Below are 20,918 nucleotides of genomic sequence, written 5' to 3' on the forward strand. Positions count from 1 at the left end.
CCTGTCAAAAAAAAAAAAAAGAAAGAAAGAAAGAAAAGAAAAGAAAGAGTTTGGTCATGCTCTCTTGTTCACTTGCCCTCTCTGCCTTTCAAATACATAAAGAAAGAAAGAACCAGTATCAGTGTTGCAGCACCATGAGTTAAGTCATTGCTGGCAAGGCTGGCCTTGCCTACTGTAGTGCTGGTTGAAGTCTCCGCTGCTCCACTTGTAATCCAGCATTTCTACTAAGGTGTCTTGGAAGGCAGGGGAAGATGGCCAAAGCACTTGTGTCCCTGTCACTCATGTGGGAGACCAGGATGAAGTTCTTGGCTTCTAGCTCCTGCCTGGGCCAGACCTAACTGTTGTAGCTACCTGGGCAGTGAACCAGCGAATGGAAGGGCGCTATCTGTCTGTCTGCATGTGTCTTCCTTTCTCTGCCATTCTGCCTGTCAATTAAATAAACCTTTAAGGAAAGAAAAGAAACTTCAAGGCATTGGAGATACATCAATAAGCAAAACAAACAAGACTCTGACATTTTAGAGCTTACTTTCTAGGAGAAGATAGATAGTGAATAAGTAAATAACTACATAAGTATATGCAGTTTGTGATGTTTGATACTTTCAGTTTGAATGGATCTCTTAGGAAAGATACCTCTAGTGTGGTGATTTGGGCTGAAGACTGATAATGAGTCAGTATTGTAAACAGCTATAGAGAGAACAGTCCTCATGGAAGAAACAATGGGTGTTCTTAAGAAAGGAGACAAAGTATAGCTAAAGCATTTGTGGGTGAAGGGCAGTAGGAGAAGGTCCTGGAGAGGTAGATAGCAGCCAATATGCACAACCTTGAGGATCTTGGTTAAATGTGTAAATTTTATTTTTAGGGACAACCATTGATAAGTCTTAAATAATGGACTAATGATATTTTTTTAAAATTACTCTGGCTTCAAAATCAAGAATGAATAGGAGAATAGATAAAGGGACAAATCAGAAGGTTATTGCAGGATTCTTGGAGCTGATAGGGAGTCATGGAATGAAGATAAATGGACATATTTGAGATAGATTTTGAGAATGTAACTTGCTGATGCATTGGATATGGAATTGGCATGAAAATACCATCCTACGTGAGCTGTGTATTTTTAGAGCTAAAAAGAATACCTGGGGATGGGCAGCATTTGTGGCACAGTTGGTTAGGCTGCCACCTGCAATGCCAGCATCCTGTATGGATACCAGTTTGAGTCCTAGCAGTTCCACTTCTGATCCCGCTCCCTGCTCTCCCAGCCTGGAAAGCAGAGGAAGATTACCCAACATAATTGAGTCCCTGCAGGAATGTGGGACCCTAATGGAGTTCTGAGTTCCTGGCTTCAACCTGGCCCAGCCCTGGCTATTGTGGCCATTTGGAGAGTGGATGGAAGATCTCTTCCTCTGTCCCTCCCTCTTTCTCTGTAACTCTGACTTTCAAATAAATAAATTTTAAAATACCTAGAAAATGTACATATTTGTTGAATACAACTTTTGAGATTATAGCTATGTAGGAAACAAATAATAAATACAGTAGTGTTAACAAGTCCTATACTAAGTGTTACCTATAAATAACCACTATCTATCTGAGATAAAACTGAGATAAAACTAGTGCTCAATTATTCCATATTGGAGGCAACTGAAACAGAATAAAATAATAATTGGAGCCAGTGTTGTGCTGCAATGGATTAAACTGTCATTTGTGATGCCTGCATCCTATGTTGAGCTGCCCATTTGAGTCCTGGCTACTTTGTTTCCAGTCCATCTAGGAAGAAAGCAGAAAATGACCCAAGTGCCCCTGTCACTCATGTGGGAGACCAGGATGAAGTTCCTGGCTCCAGGCTACAGTCTGGCCCAGACCTGGAAGTTGCAGCCATTTGGGGAATGAACCAGCAAATGAAAGATCTCTCTCTCTCTCTCTCTCTCTCTCTCTGTCACTCTGCCTTTCAAATAAATACATCTTACAAAAAAGAAAAAAGAAAGAGTAGATTGCAGCTCCAAGCTGGGGAATAGATGACTCAAGAACCAACTAATAACAGAATGTACTACTAAAAAACTGCTTTGTAAAAGGTAGGGGAGTATAGATCTTTTTGGAAATGTCTTTAATTTGCCCCATTTTGTCTCATTTTTCTTAATTTATAATTTTTCCTCATTTCTCTTTTCTCTCATTTCATGCCACAGTAGATTTACAATTTTAAGTGTGATTTTGGGCTGGCGCCATGGCTCACTAGGCTAATCCTCCACCTGTGGCGCCGGCACTCCAGGTTCTACGCCCGGTTGGGGCGCGGGTTCTGTCCTGGTTGCTCCTCTTCCAGTCCAGCTCTCTTCTGTGGCCTGGGAAGGCAGTGGAGGATGGCCCAAGTGCTTGGGCCTTGTACCCACATGGGAGACCAGGAGGAAGCACCTGGCTCCTTGCTTCAGATCAGCGCAGCACACTGGCTGTAGTGGCCATTTAGGGGGTGAACCAACGGAAGGAAGACCTTTCTCTCTGTCTCTTTCTCACTGTCTAACTCTTCCTATCAAAAAAAAAAAATGTGATTTTACACACAAAATTTTCCATGACTCTATTTTCAGACAAAAATAAACAAGTTAAAAGATGATCATATTGTGCATTGAGTGCAACTCAAATGGCGTCCTGATAGTTTAGCGTGATTGAAACTTCTCACAGATCAAGTCAATCGCACTGTCAGGGTCACTAAAACCAGCACCTCCTACACATTCCACAGAGACTTTCCCAGGTGGGATGTGTCAGTTGCCTTCAGCCCACAACCTTGACTGCTAGACTTAAACTGTCAAGAATCTCTTTCCTTAAGTAAATGACAAGAATAAATTGTATGAAACTAATTGCATACAATGCTGGATTTATCTATTTATGTTTTATAACTGGTTGTTTACTGCATTCCCAGTACCTAGATTAGTGCCCAAAGTGTAGAAGCTCAGTGAATACTTACTGATAGATGGAATGCATGATAAATACTCTCTGACAATTTTTCATAAAAGAGATTCCCTGCTCCAGAGTAGCTAGCCAACAGTAAATTCCATTAGAGCCATTATTCTCAACTTCCAGAACTCTTACTGTTACCGCTACCTTGTCTTCCTAGGGTCTTTTAAAGGCTGGGAATATGAGAGACCAAAGAGAGAAAGAGATTAACAGTTTGGAGAGGACATGCACTTTGCAGCTTTGGCATTTCACGTTGTTACCAGAATAGGTATATGAACACATAGGATTATTTATGATGATAGTAAATGCAACTGTGACACAAAAAAAAAAAAAAAAAAAAAAAAAACAAAAAAAAAAAAACTTCACTCCTGAGCTATCACCTTGTCTGAAATTCTACTCTTAAGGATTAAATTATTAAGACATCTGCATCCAGGTATTGATTGTTCTTCAATTATTCAGACCATTAGCAGAACCTTAAACAATGGTGTCATTCTCTACCCTCAGTGCCTAGCATATCCTTGCACATAAAGGTATTCAATAAATATTTGTTCAATAAGTAAATGGATTCTCCTCTCTGAATTTTCACTCTCCTTTTCCTTGATATTCACTTAAGTCTCTATTCTGTAAGCCTTGCCTTTTCCACTCCAAACTCTGATAGTTCTTTTCCTTTTTTTTTTTTTTTTTTTTTTTTTTTTTTTGACAGGCAGAGTGGACAGTGAGAGAGAGACAGAGAGAGAAAGGTCTTCCTTTGCCGTTGGTTCACCCTCCAATGGCCGCCGCTGCAGCCGGCGCACCGCGCTGATCCTGGCAGGAGCCAGGAGCCAGGTGCTTTTCCTGGTCTCCCATGGGGTGCAGGGCCCAAGCACCTGGGCCATCCTCCACTGCACTCCCTGGCCATAGCAGAGAGCTGGCCTGGAAGAGGGGCGACCGGGACAGAATCCGGCGCCCCAACCGGGACTAGAACCCGGTGTGCCGGCGCCGCAAGGTGGAGGATTAGCCTATTGAGCCACGGCGCCGGCTCTGATAGTTCTTTTCCAACTTTAATCACACCCCTAGACTTTTTCCCTGAAATACATATGCTAACTACTGGTTAACAGTGAAGACCTTGCCAGCTAGATGAAAGGCACAGACACTGTTCTGAAATCTAATCTCTAGCCTAACATTTAAACCTGCCAGGAAAGTGCTCCCAGCCTATGTGTTCCACGTGTATCATGCCAGCTTCCCAAACAGAACCCTCTATTTCAGGGTGGCCTTTCCACTGTCCTGCATGTCATTTTCACCACCACCTTCATAACTGCTCACATATTTCTTCATCCCTTTCTTCTGCCCATGGAAATGGCATCTTCTGGGTTTGGTTCAAGAAACAACTCCATAAATCCACCTCAGACCATGCTAAGCTAATTCATCTCTCCTCTGAAATCCTACAGCTGTATTAGTACCACTTGTGTAAACACATAATTACATGTTATTCTGCGTCATGATTTAATTGTTCCTGTATTTGTTTTATTGCTCCATTTTGAACTGTATAAGGAGGGAGTATATTTTTGTATTTCCTTTTTTTAAAAGATTTTACTTATTTATTTGAAAGGCAGAGTTATAAAGGCAGAGAGAGAGAGAGAAAGAGAGAGAGAGAGAGGTCTTCTATCTGCTGGTTCACTCCCGAGATGACTGCAATAGCCGGAGCTAGGCCAGGCCAAAGCCAGGAGCATGGAGCTTCTTCTGAGTCTCCCACATGGTTGTAGGGGCCCAAGAACTTAGGCCATCTTCTACTGCTTTTCCAGGCTGTAACAGAGAGGTGGATTAGAAAGTGTAGCAGCCAGGACTCAAACCAGCACCCACAAGGGATCCTGACACTACAGGTGGCAGCTTTACCTGCTATGCTACAATGCCAGCCCCTATTTATTGCTCATGTATTTCATAAGGCCCAACTGATTGCTTTTACTCAAAGCTAGAGCTCAATTATTACTTGTTGCATTGAGTAATGAATTAAATACTCATGATTACAAGGGAGAGCTGTAGCTGTTGTTACAAAGCTAAAGATGATTTCTATCGTTTAGTATAATAGCAGGATATTATCACATGGAAGACCTCTGTTTTAAGACTAGTGAGAAATGGGCTTGGCTTTGTGGTGTAGCGGGTTAAGCCACTGCATGCCATACAAACATCCCATATGAGCACCAGTTTGAGTCCCAGATGCTCCACTTCCAAATCAACTCTATGCCTGGGAAAAGAAGTGGAAGATGGCCTGCCACCCGCATGGGACACCACAGTGAAGCTCCAGGCTTTGGCCTGGCTCAGCTCCAAATGTTGTGGTCATTTTGGGAGTAAACCAGAGGATGGAAGATATGTCTTTTTTGCCTTTCCTTTTCTGTCTCTTTTTCTGTAAATGCTGCCTTTCAAATAAATAAATCTTTAGTAACAAAGATTAAAGAGGGATGAAAGCTGACATGAAATGTTGTTGCTGTGGATTCGTTTCTGAGAGGAGGAGTGTAGTAGGGGCAAGAGGTGTGGAGTCACCACAAAGACCCCGGGAGCCAGGTGAAAGCAGGCCAGAGGCGAGCAGCCCGCAGACTCGTTTATTTCAGTTGATACAGTAGCTTAAATAGCCAAGGCAGCCAATCCGGTCAAGGGGCGGTTTATGCCCTAACCAATCACAGCCTGTTGCCAGGCAGTATCTGAAGCCATCTAATCATAGCCTGTTGCCAGGCAGGCTCCATTGCCAGGTGGGTTCCAAGCCATTCCTGAGTAACTGACGCTTGCTTGCCAGTGGCCATCTTGGCATGGCCTTCTCATTCCACCACATTGTAACAGAGATCTCTCTCAGAAGTCAGTTTTCACCAAATATGGACCTAATCATGAAATACAGTGAAAATAAGTATACCACTATACTAAGTAATTGAATATTTTAAAGCATATTTTTCTGCATAATTTGTCTTAGTAACAAAATTACTTATACTTTCTTGTTTCTATTTAAAAGCAAGTTTTATTTAAGTCAGAGACCTCCAGCCAGAGTGGCCTGGAGAAGGGCTCCAAGAGAAGAAAAACCGAAAGAGTCTGGTGGTACTGGGGTTTTTAAAGCAGTTTTGGAGAAGAAACTGTCAGTCAATACAAGGCAGGGACAAACCCATCAAAAGATGTGATTTGTCATCTTTTTACTCTGTCTGGCTTGCTCATGCTAAAACAAAAGAGCCATCAGAAGGGTGGGATACCTATTTTGTTTTATAGTAAACTGGGAGCTCAGAAGGATGGAATACTACTCCCTTGCTATTCTCATGGTAAAATAGGGAATTTCTTAGAAATGGGGCAGGCACTTTTGACCTGGCTGAAGGTAACTTTTCGGGAAAGCAAGCATTTTACACCCTAAATTTCCACTGGGACCAACCTGACTGCCTATTAACCCATATGGACTCCTCGCGTTCTCTCCTCCAGAAGAATGGACCCTAACTTCTGTTAGGAGGTTAACCTTTCTTTTTTTCTAAGTTTTTATTTAATGAATGCATTTTTCATAGATACAACTTTAGGAATACAGTGGTTTTTCCCCCATATCCACCCCCCACTTAAATCCCATCCCACCTCGCTCTCCCTCTTGCATCTCCCTCTTGATTATGGTTCATTTTTAGTTTGACTTTATATACCGAGGACCAACTCCATGCTAAGCATAGACTTCAACAATTTGCACCCATGCACACACATAACATATACAGTATAATTTGGGAACAAAATTTGCAGTCAATTCTCATAGTACAACATATTAGGGATGGAGGTCCTACATGGAGAGTAAGTGTACAGTGACTTCTGTTGTTCCTTTAACAATTAACACTCTTATTTATGACATCAGTGATCACCCAAGGCTCTTGCCATGGGCTGCCAAGGCTATGTAAGCCTTTTGTGACCATAGACTCCATTGGTATTTGGACACTGCCATAAGCAAAGTGGATGTTCTCTCCGCCCTTCAGAGAAGAGTACATCCTTCTTTGATGGCTCTTTCTTTCCACTGAGGTCTCACAGAGATCCTCCGTGTAGGATTTTTTTTGCCACAGAGTCTTGGCTTTCCATGCCTGAAATGCTCTCACAGGCCTTTCAGCCAGACCAGGAAGCCTTAAGGGTTGATTCTGAGGTCAGAGTGTTATTTACAATGAATGTCATTCTAGGAGTCTGCTGTGTGGACTGTTTCCCATATTGGACCCTCCTTCCTTTTTAATTCTATAATTACCAGGCACTTGATGTTATTTATATGATCACTTTTACATTTAAACCCATCTAGATGTTGACTTTGACATTTAATATGATCATTTTAACAGTTAAGGTGGCATTTAAACCACTAATTTTTATGGGTTTGGAGTCCTGTGACAAGTTTTTAGGCTGTACCCTTAGAAGTATGTCTGTAGGACTGTATGCAGAACTATACTGTTTCATAGTTATAGACTACCTCCTTCATCTCTTATTCCCCCTCTTATTTTTAGCTAGGATCTTCTTCCAATTGACTTAAAATACATATGGTTAACTCTATGTTACATGAGGAGTTCAGCATATAGTATGAAGCAGAGAAAAAAAAAAGAGAGAAAGAAAACAGGAATAAATATAAGAGTGGGAATAAGAGAGGGAAGAGAGGTACAATTTGGAACATGCTCAATCTGACTTGCTCCAAATAGTAGAGTTAGAAACGTGCCAGGGGATTCCAATTCAATCCCATCAAGGTGGCATGTACCAATGCCATCTCACTAGTCCAAGTGATCAATTTCAGTTCACAATTGATCATACTGATAGGTCTAAGAGTCAAAGAGATTACATAAGCAAGACTAGTGTCTGCTAATACTACTGATAGAATTAAGAAGGAGAGAACAATCCAACAAGGGAAGTGGAATACACAGCAGACTCATAGAATGGCAGATGTCCTAAACAGCACTCTGGCCTCAGAATCAGCCCTTAAGGCATTTGGATCTGGCTGAAGAGCCCATGAGAGTATTTTAAGCATGAAAAGCCAAGACACTCTGGAAAAACAAAAACAAACAAACAAAACACCTAAATGAAAGATCTCTGCGAGTGAGATCCCAGTAGAAAGAATGGGCCATCAAAGAAGGAGGTACCTTTCTCTGAAGGGAGGAGAGAACTTCCACTTTGACTATTGACTATGACCTTATCTAAATAAGATTGTAGTCGGCAAATTCAAAATGCTTCCATAGCCTTGGCAACTCATGACAAGAGCCTAGGGAGATTACTGAAGTCATAAACAAGAGTGTCAAATTGTTAAGTCAACAACAGGAGTCACTGTGAACTTACTCCCCAGGTAGGATCTCTGTCCTTAATGTGTTGTTCAATGTGAATTTATGGTATAACTAGTACTCAAACAGTATTTTACACTTTGTGTTTCAATGTGGGTGCAAACTGTTAAAATCTTTACTTAATATATACTAAATTGATCTTCTGTATATAAAGAGAATTGAAAATGAATCGATGTGAATGGAATGGGAGAGGGAGCTGGAGATGGGAGGGTTGTGGGTGGGAGGGAAGTTATGGGGGGGAAGCCATTGTAATCCATAAGCTGTACTTTGGAAATTTATTAAATAAAAGTTAAAAAACAAAAAAATCTATAAAAAAAAGAAAACAGGAAAAACAGCAACACAACAATAACAACAAAAAAGGATATACAAAATAAAAAGTAGCAATGATAAACTGCCCCTGGACAGTCAGGTCAAGGACTATTCAAGTCATTGAATCTAAAAGTGTCAATTTCACTTCTATAAGGAGGTTAACCTTTCAACAGCTAAATTTAAACTCTCCTCAGATACATTAAAACATAACAAGGCCCCCCATCACTGGATCTATCAATGCACTATGAAATTAAATGTTGAAAGCTAACTTTCAGCTCTGGGACAGATTGTCATATTGAAGAAAGGAAACTATGAGAGATGGCTGTGGTCATGTCAAAAAGATTCAAGACCAATTTCATGAGACTCATACTGCCAAAGGATAAAACCTTATTAGTAAGAATCAGAGTAGTATTTACAATAGACTAAAAATTATCAAATACAAAGGTACTTCAACGGCCGGCACCGCGGCTCACTAGGCTAATCCTCCGCCTAGCGGCGCCGGCACACCGGGTTCTAGTCCCGGTCGGGGCGCCGGATTCTGTCCCGGTTGCCCCTCTTCCAGGCCAGCCCTCTGCTGTGGCCAGGGAGTGCAGTGGAGGATGGCCCAGGTGCTTGGGCCCTGCACCCCATCGGAGACCAGGAAAAGCACCTGGCTCCTGGCTCCTGCCATCGGATCAGCGCAGTGCGCCGGCCGCGGCGGCCATTGGAGGGTGAACTAACGGCAAAGGAAGACCTTTCTCTCTGTCTCTCTCTCTCTCACTGTCCACTCTGCCTGTCAAAAAAAAAAAAAAAAAAAAAAAAAATGTAATTCAAAGGTACTTCAAGGGCAGGCATTATTAACACAGTGGGATAAGCTACCACTTGAGACTCTTACATCCCATATCAGAATGCTTGGGATTGAGTCCTGCCTCCTCTTCTAATCCAGCTTCCTGGCAATGCACACCCTTGTAGGCAGCAGATGATGGCTCAAATACTTGGGTCCCTGTCACCCATATGGGAGATCTAGATGGTGTTCCTGACTCCTGGTTTGGCCTGGTCTAGCCCTGACTGTTGCAGGCATTTGGAGAGTGAACCAGTGGATTGAAGATCTCTCTGTCCTAAGTAAAGAAAATAAACAAACATAAAAGCCAAAAAGTAAATATAGATAGATAGATAGATAATACCTTTTTAAAAAGACTCACCTGTCTCTATTGCTCTACATTTCTAATAAACAAAATCTTTTAAAGTTAAGGGTCAAGAATGGGCATTTTGCTTAGCAGTTAATGCCTGACTTCAACTGTGTCACAATTTTAGCTCCTGACTCCAGCTTTCTGCTAATTTAGACCCTGTGAGGCAGTAGATGGACCCAACTAATTGAACCTCATGGGAGATTTAGATTGTTTTCCCAGCTCCTGGCTCTGGCCCCACCACAATCAATCATTTTGGAATTTGAGGGGAGAACCAGCAGATGGGAACATTCTCCCATTTTCACTCTCTCTCCCTCTGCCTCACCAATGCATAAAAAATAAACTTTAATAACCACATTTTTCCTTATGACACAATATTATGACTGACTATTTTTTCCTTTTCAGCAGACCTGCCACCTACAAAACCTCAGCTTAACTGAATAAGTAAGTGAAAACAGGAATGACATGACATCTGAGTATGTAAAATATACACAGCATTTTCAGTTTCCCTAAACTCTGGATAATCACTTATTTTCATATTTTTGTGTCAATTATTAGATAGTCTCTAACTCTAAATATGATTAATATTTCTATATCTTTATGCATAAATAAATAGAGGCTAGGCTACTATCATTACTAATCATGTGATCAAATGTTCATACCTACCAAGTTGTGCCTCAGAAGGGGTCAACCTACAGAGGACCCCAAAGCCACACAGTACCTGTACAATAGCAATTTTTTTCTGCCACATTACAATGAAAGAGAGTACAAAACAGTAGATGTGGGAATTCCAGCTCTATTTGATAAATATGTAATGATTCGGAGGCAGAAGACTTCAAGAGAAGGCAGATTACTTTTTTTTTTAAAGATTTATTCATTTACTTGAAAGTCAGAGTTATACAGAGAGAGAAGGAAAGGCAGGGAGAGAGATAGGTCTTCCATCCTCTGGTTTACTCCCCAGATGGCCACAACAGCTGGAGCTGCGCTGATCTGAAGCCAGGAGCCAGGAGCCAGGAGCTAGGAGCTTCTTCCTGGTCTCCCATGAAGGTACAGGGGCCCAAGAACTTGGGCCATCTTCCACTGCTTTCCCAGGCCATAGCAGAGAACTGGACCAGAAGTGGGGCAGCCAGGATTTGAACCAGCGTCCACATGGGATGCCAGCACTACAGCTGGTGCCTTTACCCACTATGCCACAGTGCCAGCCCTAAAGCAGATTACTTTGACACTGGTGCCATGTTTGCCTGCAACCCCCCCACCATTCCAATACTATCAAAGCCCTGCATGGAAGATTCCCACAAGTTACCCACACAATGCTAATGTGGCTAAACTAGAGAATGAATTAGAGCTAACAGCTATGATTTAGAAAGATACTTATTCTTTCTGTGCCCAAGTTTAATCCTCTGTGAAAGTTACTTTGTCCTGCTTACCACAGAGCTGCTAGGATCATAAATTTCCATAGTGTTTTCTGAAACAATCTTGAGAACCTTGACTTCTCTATAAGAAGATATATTCTATATACTTTAAAAAGTTTTGCAAAAGAAATTTATGATTATTTTGTCCAAAAAAGAACCTTCTTCAATGCCAGTCCCTCTAGTATTTTCCACCATTCTTTTCAACAATTGAGGCCATCATTTCTAAAAATAGGAAAAATATTTTGAATTACATAGACATGGAAGTGACTACTAATCACCTACTGAATATGCATTGTATCCTGCTTCATTTCTAATAGGACCAAGATTTTATTATAGTGACAGTGTGGCAACTAAAAAGCTGTATTTCCTTCTCCATATTATAGCTAATTATGATGCCCTGACTAAAGTCCAAGATTGTGACAGGTTAGAGATAACCTGAAGCAATCAGATAGCAGACTAGAAGTCATCACATTTCCCCTCACTCTTTTGTCACTGTGCCTTTGTGCTAGGCTTACTCTTCCGTGTAGATATCAAACTTTTGCAAAAGTCCCCTCGGCCAGCTATTTATAAATAATTTGGGAGGAAAGGGGAAATTCTCCTGCAGAATAGACTTTCTCCCAGAATAAAAAATGAAGATGCCTGGTAACTAGTGGTAGTAGAAAAATGTAAGAAGGAGAAGCTTAGTACACCAAGTAGAAATTCCACATTCAGTTGCTTCTGAAGAGAATTACAGAGGGCGCTAACAGAATACCAAGTTTATTTTTTTTAAATTGACCAGTACCCCTGGACACATTCAGTGATTCTAGCCCAATATCCATGTGAATTATTCCCATCCTAACCTCTGTTTCACAACACTGGAAATCTTATGCCTATGTCCAACAGATCTAAGGTCACCATGGCACATGTATGTTTTGTGTCTAAGATCTCCCTCCTTCATGTTTCTTTTTCCTTCTGTTCTCCGTACTTTTATCTTATTATATAATAATATTTAATAAATCATATAATTCTCAAACTCCTCTAATCCTAGCTTCTTTGAAATTAAACATAGTCTTGAGAAATGAATTACAGCTGTTAGGAGTTTTTTTCCTTTATTTGGTGAAGGCATCGGATCATCATCCCCTTCCACACCAAGATTTGAAGAGTTTGTGGTAAGGGATTATTCTATGACACTGGTCCTGAAGCTCACACAGGTCCTTTCTCCCAGGCTTCTGTTTCCTGACCCCAAAAAAATACCAAATGATCAAAGATCCCAAGAAATAACCACTCTCCCTCTTTCTATTTTCCTTTCCTTCTCCCTCTCTCTCCTCCCTATCTCCCTCCCTCCCTCCCTTCCTTCTTTCCTCAAATACTAGAGAATGTCTGAGGTTTCTATGCAGATATTTAGTCTACTATTTAATTGAGTTCTTTGTCTTTTTATTATTAAGTTGTAAGAGTTCTTTATACTTTCTGGATACCTACTTCTTATCTGACATATAACTTGAATAAAAAACTTTCCCATTATGTAGGTGATCTTTTCACCTCTTTATGTTGCCCTTTGAAACACTAAAGTTTTACTTTTTAATGAATTCTCCAAATAACCTATTTTTCTTACGCTGTTTTTTATGTTTCTCAACTAAGAAATCAGTACCTAATTAAAAGTCATGAAGTTTGATGCCTATGTTTTTTTTAATTTAATAATGTTACCTCTTCTACATGGATCCTTTCCCATTTTGAGTTAATTTTTGTCTATGGGTAGGAGATAAGGGTCTATATAATTTCATTGCATTTGGATTCCCATTCATTGAAAGGTGTTTGGATTTCTGTTAATAATTCAGCCGCCTGTATGCTTTCTTTGTTGGTAAAGGGTAATAATTTCCCTCTGAATCCATTGAAATCATCTACAGAAGTATTTTTCCCTTTTATCAAACCACCAGAGAGTGTCGTGAAACTAATTGACTCATAATCAGCACATTTAAAAAAAAAAGAAACAATAAAAATTAGCAGATTACTCAAACATAGTTAGGATAAAATTATTTTTAAGAAATTTCATTTCAGTTTTTAAGTGAGTGTGTGTGCATGCACATACACGCATATATATGTGTGTATGGACTGGGTTGAGATAGAAAGTGTACATCTTACATTTTACACAATTTGTGAACTTACAGATAAATTTGGAAAATATTGATGTGGAGTACATTCTTGCTCAGAATGAGTGACAAATAAATGAAGGGAAGAACTATTAAAGATTGTTCTTTCTTTGCCTATAAATGTTTTGCCTTCCCTAAGAATGCACTGGTTGGACAAAGGTGAAATTGGAGCTCCAGATATCAAGAATTCCAGTTACCTCCTCTTCCAAGCTTAGAGCAAACACTCTCAGGCCTCTCTTGCAGCAGGATTCAACTTGTCCTTTGCCTTTGGCACTTTCAGAAAACATGATAATGAAGATAATAAAATGCTGACTGTCAAGCAGGTATTGTCTCTCCTTTGGCTGCTGGACAAGTGTAATTCCAATTCTAGATAGGCAGTCTAAATTACATAGTTGGTTTCTTTGGCTTGTATGGGTAAATCTTGTCAATTCTTTCCCTTTGGACACATCCTTCAAACAATAATGAACCTCGTCTAAAAGCAGCCCTTAAATTAGTAAAATTGTTTAAAGTAGATACATAGGTACAAGAATAAATACAGAAGCCCCCGGAGAAATGTTTAAGGAAAAAAATGCCATAATTTTATGTAACAAGTGACATCAGAACATAAACCAAAAATGAAATAGCTACTAGTCTACAGCATAGCCCTATTATTTTAGTTAATAAATATGCTAATGTACAACCTATGACATATCAGATATATAGACTATCTAAAAATGCACATATCAGGGGCAAGTATTTTCCTAAGTCAAGACTCTACTTGGGATGCATATACCCCATATCAAAATGTCTGGGTTTGAGTCCTGGCTCTGCTCCTGATTTCATCATCCTGCTGATACGCACCCTGGGAGGTAACCAGGATGGCTGAAGTAGTTACATCCCCACATGGAGACTGCATTGAGTTCTTGACTCTTGACTTTGGCCTGGCCTAGCCCTGGCATTGCTGGTATTTAGGGGGAGTGAACTAGCAGATGGAAGTTTTCTATGTTTGTCTTTATCTCTGTTCTCAAATGAAATAAATAAATATTTTTTTAAAATGCACATTAGTATTTCATTAAATAGTATTTTTAAAAATAATATTTATTTATGTGAAAGGCAGTAACTAAGAGAGAGTTAGAGATCATCCATCCACTGGTGGTTCTCTCCCCCAAAAGCCCCAATGGCCAGGGCTGGGCCAAACTGAAGCCAGGAACTCCATCTAGGTCTCTCACATGGGCGTCAGGGTCCCAGGTACTTAAGCCATTTTCTGCTGTTTTTCCAGGTGCATTAGCAAGGAACTGGATTGGAAGGAGAGAAGCTGAGACTCAAATATTTGCTCCAATATGGGATGCCAGTAGCATTGCAGGTGTCAATTTAACTCACTGCACCATAAGACTGGCCCCACTTTGGGTCATAGCTAATTAGAAAAGAGAGGTCATTGTCCAAAGACCTTCATCAGAACATACAATTCAGAGGGGACTTTGAGAGACTTTAGAGATATTTAGGGACTTGCCAAAGGTTATACACTTCACCAAGTGAGGGTAGAGCTCAAAGTAGAACCCAGTCTTCCAGACTCTTCTTCCTGTGCTCCTTCTACTTTACTGTTCTCTATTTCTCTCCTTAAATTTATTTGAAAACTGCTTTCATGAAGTCTCAGTTATTAAGCCATTCATTCCTTCAAAAGGAATTAAAAATGTCTATTATATGTTAGGCATTTTTTTCTATGACAATGTTCCTACCTTCATGAAGCTCACTTTTAAAGCAAGGTGATAGAAAGTAAATTATTGGCCGGCGCCGCGGCTCAATAGGCTAATCCTCCACCTTGTGGCGCTGGCACACCGGGTTCTAGTCCCAGTCGGGGCGCCGGATTCTGTCCTGGTTGCCCCCCTTCCAGGCCAGCTCTCTGCTGTGGCCCAGGAAGGCAGTGGAGGATGGCCCAAGTCCTTGAGCCCTGCACCCCATGGGAGACCAGGAGAAGCACCTGGCTCCTGCCTTCGGATCAGCGTTGTGCGCCGGCCGCAGCGTGCCAGCCGTGGCGGCCATTGGAGGGTGAACCAACAGCAAAAGGAAGACCTTTCTCTCCGTCTCTCTCTCTCTCACTATCCACTCTGCCTGTCAAAAAAAAAAAAAAAGTAAATTATTAATGAAAATTAATAATGAAGGTCTTGCAAAGTAATGGGGCAAGACTTTGTGTCCTTGATTAATGGAATATATGGATATGGCTACACTTTTATAGATAGAAAATGTAGATGGAATGGCGTTTGAAAGTTCCAGTTCCAGTTCAACTCATCTTTCTCCATTCCAGGTGCTGAACTGCACCCAAAGACTAGAAGACATTAAAAAGATTTAGTTTCTTCCTGTCCTGGGGCTGTTCTGTCTCCATGAACTGAAGGATTTAATGATGGAAATTACATCACAGGTCATGGGATGCCTCACATGAGCAGGAGCCAAACTGCCTCTATTAGTAGATTTACTATTTTTTTAACTCCAAAATGAAAAATGTTTACAAAACAAAAAAAGTTTATTATTTTTTAACTCCAAAATGAAAAATGTTTATAAAACAACAACAAAAAAACTACTCTCCCCCAAAACTGCCCATTTTCATGGTACAGTTAATGTCAGCCATGCCTAAGAAAATACTGATTAAACACTGCTGTTTAAAGAAGTGGTACACAGAGTCTCAAAAGAGACTGTGAATGATTTCAGTTGTGGAAAATTTTCAACACCAAAAGAAATAGACCAAAATGTTAAGAAGCTATTCCAATCCTGATCAATCCCAAAGGTAAAGTGTTTTGGTATATCACTCCCATTAACCACCTCAATGGATTTGGCTGTTTTCCAAAAAGGTAGGTGAGTGACCTGGGAACCAAGAAGCAAACTAAAATTTAACATTGGAAGATGATGATCAATAACCAAAGATCTGTCCCTCTTTTTATAGCACTGAGATCACTGAAAAAAAGCATATAAATATTTGACATTGAACTGGCTAGCAAAAACCTTAGAATTTATGGAGAAAGAAATATTTATTCCAGTCCTAAATCCAAAGATAATCCCCTAAATACAAGCCACTTAAATTTGCCAAGCATAAGACTTTTCATTTATAAAATGGAAACAGTATAAACAATGCCTGCCTCATAGGTGTACACTTTGTTGAGTGCACAGATATTCAACAGACACTTGGCACAGGATTAAGTAATCTGTAACTCGTACCATTAACAATCACAGCAGTAACAGTAATAAAATGGATTCCCAATCAGGGAGTTGGGTCATCCAAGCTACTTGAGAACCACTCTGGGAAGTACTTTTGAAAACCTCACATAACTCAAAACATGCATAATTCCAGACAGATTTCCCCTTAAGAATAAAAGTAATGCAAGAAATAACAATTTCAGCACACATAAACCTAGGCCATAGTAATATATTTCTTATATCAAACTTAGTGTTTAGTGCAAAATAAACAAACTTTATTGTAGGGAATTTATATTATTTCCACTTGTGTGCGTAAAGGGAGATTTTAATAATATTTTTCAACTCTCTCCATTTCACATTTGCTAATTCAGGTTTCTGTAAAATATAACTGCACTGTTTATTTAAAGGCCACTGAATATCAGAAAGAGGTTGTTGTAAGAAATGAGGCACCAGGGATTGTGACATAGTATTTCAAGATATATACCCTAAATAGAGAAGGAAGCAATAAGAACTGTAAAACCTGAAACAGAATTTAAATTATTGGAATTTCTTTTACAACTGGGAAGCCCATAAAAAATAAATTTTAGCTGCAAAGAAATTTATAGAGGAATGTGAAATGACGAAAAATTAACCCCCTCTTATACTCCCAAGACATCAGCTGTGATGGGAGAGGAACACACAGAAGCACAGAAGAAAACTCTTTATCTATTGCATAGACAAAAGCCAAATTTCCAAGAAGGATTTATGATTGTGCCTGCAAAATTTGGATTCATGCCTTATACTTCTACTTCTTGGAGGGAAACTAAAGCCCCACCTGGGGACTTTGTCTCCAGATTCCACACTTAAAGTCAGGCCTTTAGTTGCATACTTTGTCAAAGATTACCATAGGATAAGATTTCACCGCCACCACTGCAGTGCTAGAAACTGGAAGGAAGGGCATTCGGGTTGTGTTTGTGGTTTGTATTGTGATGAGGGATTTCTTTTAGCAGATGACTCAGACTCAGTTCTTCAGTGACTCCTATTTCAGCTTCATGGGATAAAGTCCTAAAATCATCACATAATTCAAACTTGCCTAAGTCCAGACAGTTTATTCCTCCAGAGAAATAAGTAGAATGTAAGGATTAACATTCCCAGAACACATGACTATTATTACATTGTAGAGCACTTCCTCGAGAAAATGTTTAAAATTTCAAAAAAGTTTTCATTTTAAAATAATTTTAATGGTAAAATGATACTTTTAAAGTTTATTTTTATTTATTTGAAAGGCAGAGTGATGGAGAGACAAAGAGATCTTCCATCTGCTGATTCACTTTTGCGAATTTCTGCAACAGTCAAGGCTAGGCCAAGGCTGAAGCCAGGAGCCAGGAACTCCATCTGGATCTCTTGCAAGGGTAGTGGGGGCCCAGTACTTGAGCCATCATCTGTTGCCTCCCAGGGTGTGCATTAGCAGGAAGCTGAATCAGAAATAGAGGTGAGACTGATTCCCAGGCACTTGGCCCCATATGGGTTGCAGATGTCCCAAGCAACAACTTCACCCACTAAACTGCAATGCCCACTCCAATATTTCATTTACAAAGCTTTTGTGTCAATCAGAAAGCAATAATATTGGGGCTAGCATTGTGACATGCAGGTAAAGCTGCCGCCTGAGACACAGGCAACCCATTTGGGCTGGTTTGAGTCCTAGATGCTCCACTTCTGATCCAACTTCCTGCTAATGTGCCTGGGAAAGCAGAAGAAAATGGCCCAAGTGCTTGGGCCCCTGCACCCACATGGAAGACCAGTTGAAGCTCCTGGCTCCTGACTTTGGTCTGGCCTAGCCCTGGCCATTGCAGTCATCTGGGGAGTGAACCAGTGGATGAAATCTCTCTCTCTCTCTCTCTCTCCCTCTGTGTGTGTGTGTGTGTGTTTGTGTGTGTGTGTGTCTCTCTCTCCCTACCCTTCTTTCAAAGTCTGTCTTCAAATAAAATAAAGCTGAAAAAAAAAATTAGCAAAAATGTTGTTACAGTCCAGGCATAACTGGTAGCCATGGATTGCTATTTGTCCAGGCCCAGCCTAGGCCCATAATCCCTACATTATTTTGGGACCCTCATACCCCAAAAATCTGCAATCTTGGAACAAGGGATTAATTATGAAACAAAGCTCCTACCCTAGTGCCTTTGGTGTGGGACTTTATCAGTTTCTAGTATCTCTTCCTGGACTTGTGGTTCCTCTAAAGAGCAACTCATAAATTAGGGAGTATCACAAGGATAAAGCAAGAGCCTAGACCCTGAGTCATAAAGACTGGAATTACCCCTAGTAGTTAATCTCAGTGCTAGCCTCTATTCAGAGAGCTTTGTAGTAACTCACAGGCCCTGATCAAACCAAGTAACACCCAATCTACCCTTAGACCCAGACAGACTAGAACCCACTGTCATTTCAAAGGAAACACACTGGCCAATCAAAGGAAGAGCATGCATACTGTGGACAATCTAGGGACCCACAGAGGGGCTGATCATGTGCTGCTTAACCTCCACTTCATTCTATAAGATTCATTGCTTTTAATCCTATGGGAGTCCAGGAATTGAGTGGTGGCTACCTGAGTCCTTGCTCTGTGCATTGCAAATAAATACTTTCTTCCACCATCCCAGTGTGTGCTAGGGAAAAGACGCAGTATGGGGGGTTCTGTAGCAATTCCTCCTCCATCCAGCTTTGGGGATGTTCTATTACAGCTGGAGCTGGATCATCCAAAATTACATCTCATCCTGTAGGATTTTTCTAGGTGGCCTGTCTTTATCCAGCAATCTAGATCCCACATTCTTTACAGGATGATAGCTGGCTTCCAAAGGGCAAAAGGAGAAACAGCCAAATTTTTTCAAGGCTAGGCTACTAACTGAAATCATGTCTCCATACCTAATGTTGCCAGCTTTAGCAAGCAGTAGTACAGATGCCCAGTTATATTTCAATTTCAGATAAACAACAAGTAGGTCACATTTTTCTGCTCATCTGGCATTCAAATTTAACAGAAAAGGGGTAAAAACTGCTACTTTTCTACACTTTTCCTACAACACTTCTGACACCAACCAGTTCCCCAATTCTTGGAGAACACCAACTGGCCATCCTACAATTTAACTCAATTCTGATATTAATGGGCCAGAGTTCGCTCCAACCCCACCAGTTAAGAACTCAGTTCTACAAAACCACACCACCAGCACCCCACTGTCCCACAATTCAGTTATCACAGTGGTGAGTCCCCACAATATCCACAACTTCTCTCTGACTTTGCTACAAATTAGACACTCCAACAACACCCTCCTCAGATTCAATAGCTTGATAGAATGACTCACCAACCCAGGGAAACTTTACCTACTTTTACTGCTGTGTTACTGAAAAATCTTAATGACTACTAGGGAAAAGGCAGATGGGAGAGATGCATAGGCCAAGGTATGGAGGTGGGGTGATGAATTTCCATGCCCTCTGTGGGATCACCATCCACTCAGCATCTCCATGTATTCATCAACCTGGAAGGTTTTGGAGCCCAGTCGTATAGGGGTTTTATGGAGGTTTTGTTACATATCCATAGCATAATTAATAAAATTATTAAAAATTAATAAAATTTTAAAATCAATAAAATTATTGGCAATTGGGGTATTGAAGTCTATCTGTAGCCCATCTCCTTTTTCTTGAGGCCAAGTGTTGGGGCTAGAAGTTCCAACCCTCTAATCACATGGCTGGTTCCCCTGACAACCTTTCCAGAAGTCAGCTCATAATATAAACTTTGGTGTAGTTAGAAGGAACTTGTGAATAATAGAAAATGTCCCTTTAACTTCTGTAAGTCAGGAATTAATGAGGGTTTTAGAAGCTCTGTGTCAGGAACTGGAGATGAAGACAAAATACGTATTTCCTATTACATAGCAATATCACAAGGAGGCACCCTGAATTTTATCTGTTGGCCCTATTTCCATCAGATTCTAAAGGTAAAAGCAAAGCACTCAAGGACAAGGGGAGCCTGTTGATGGTTGAATGGCTTGCTTACACAGGGAGTGGAGGAATTAATGATGGTCACACTTGCAGACTACCTCACTATAGCAAAAACCTTTAAAAGGTACATCTTGTTGGCCAGCGCCGTGGCTCACTAGGCTAATCCTCCGCCTAGCTGCGCCGGCACACCAGGTTCTAGTCCCAGTCGGGGCGCCGGATTCTGTCCCGGTTGCCCCTCTTCCAGGCCAGCTCTCTGCTGTGGCCAGGGAGTGCAGTGGAGGATGGCCCAAGTCCTTGGGCCCTGCACCCCATGGGAGACCAGGATAAGTACCTGGCTCCTGCCATCAGATCAGCGCAGTGCGCCAGCCGCAGCGGCCATTGGAGGGTGAACCGACAGCAAAGGAAGACCTTTCTCTCTCTCTCTCTCCCTCTCTCTCTCACTGTCCACTCTGCCTGTCAAAAAAAAAAAAAAAAAAAAAAGGTGCATCTTGCTACAAGATTTGTGATTCTATTTCTAGCAGTTTTCCTAAATACATGAATAAACAGGTGCAAAAGATTCAGCTG

At 40.8% G+C, this 20,918-nt stretch overlaps 1 long non-coding RNA gene across 9 annotated transcripts in view; it reads left to right on the forward strand.

Annotated features, from left to right (window-relative positions):
• LOC103348744 (uncharacterized) overlaps nucleotides 1-20,918 on the forward strand; it is a 47,348-nt gene that overhangs the window by 17,882 nt on the left and 8,548 nt on the right. The window contains exons 1-3 of one of the 9 annotated variants that reach the window (XR_007920699.2): nucleotides 3,962-5,829; nucleotides 10,100-10,138; nucleotides 13,372-20,584. The exons of 1 other annotated variant lie outside the window; for it this stretch is intronic. This is a non-coding gene — a long non-coding RNA (uncharacterized lncRNA). Of the gene's footprint in view, nucleotides 1-3,961; nucleotides 5,830-6,382; nucleotides 8,225-10,099; nucleotides 10,139-13,371; nucleotides 20,585-20,918 lie in introns of those variants that run through there. 7 more of the 9 variants (XR_007920694.2, XR_011387315.1, XR_011387317.1 and 4 more) reach the window with 7 other exon arrangements.

This window comes from Oryctolagus cuniculus, chromosome 3 (genome assembly GCF_964237555.1).
Source record: "Oryctolagus cuniculus chromosome 3, mOryCun1.1, whole genome shotgun sequence".
NCBI lineage: Eukaryota > Metazoa > Chordata > Mammalia > Lagomorpha > Leporidae > Oryctolagus > Oryctolagus cuniculus.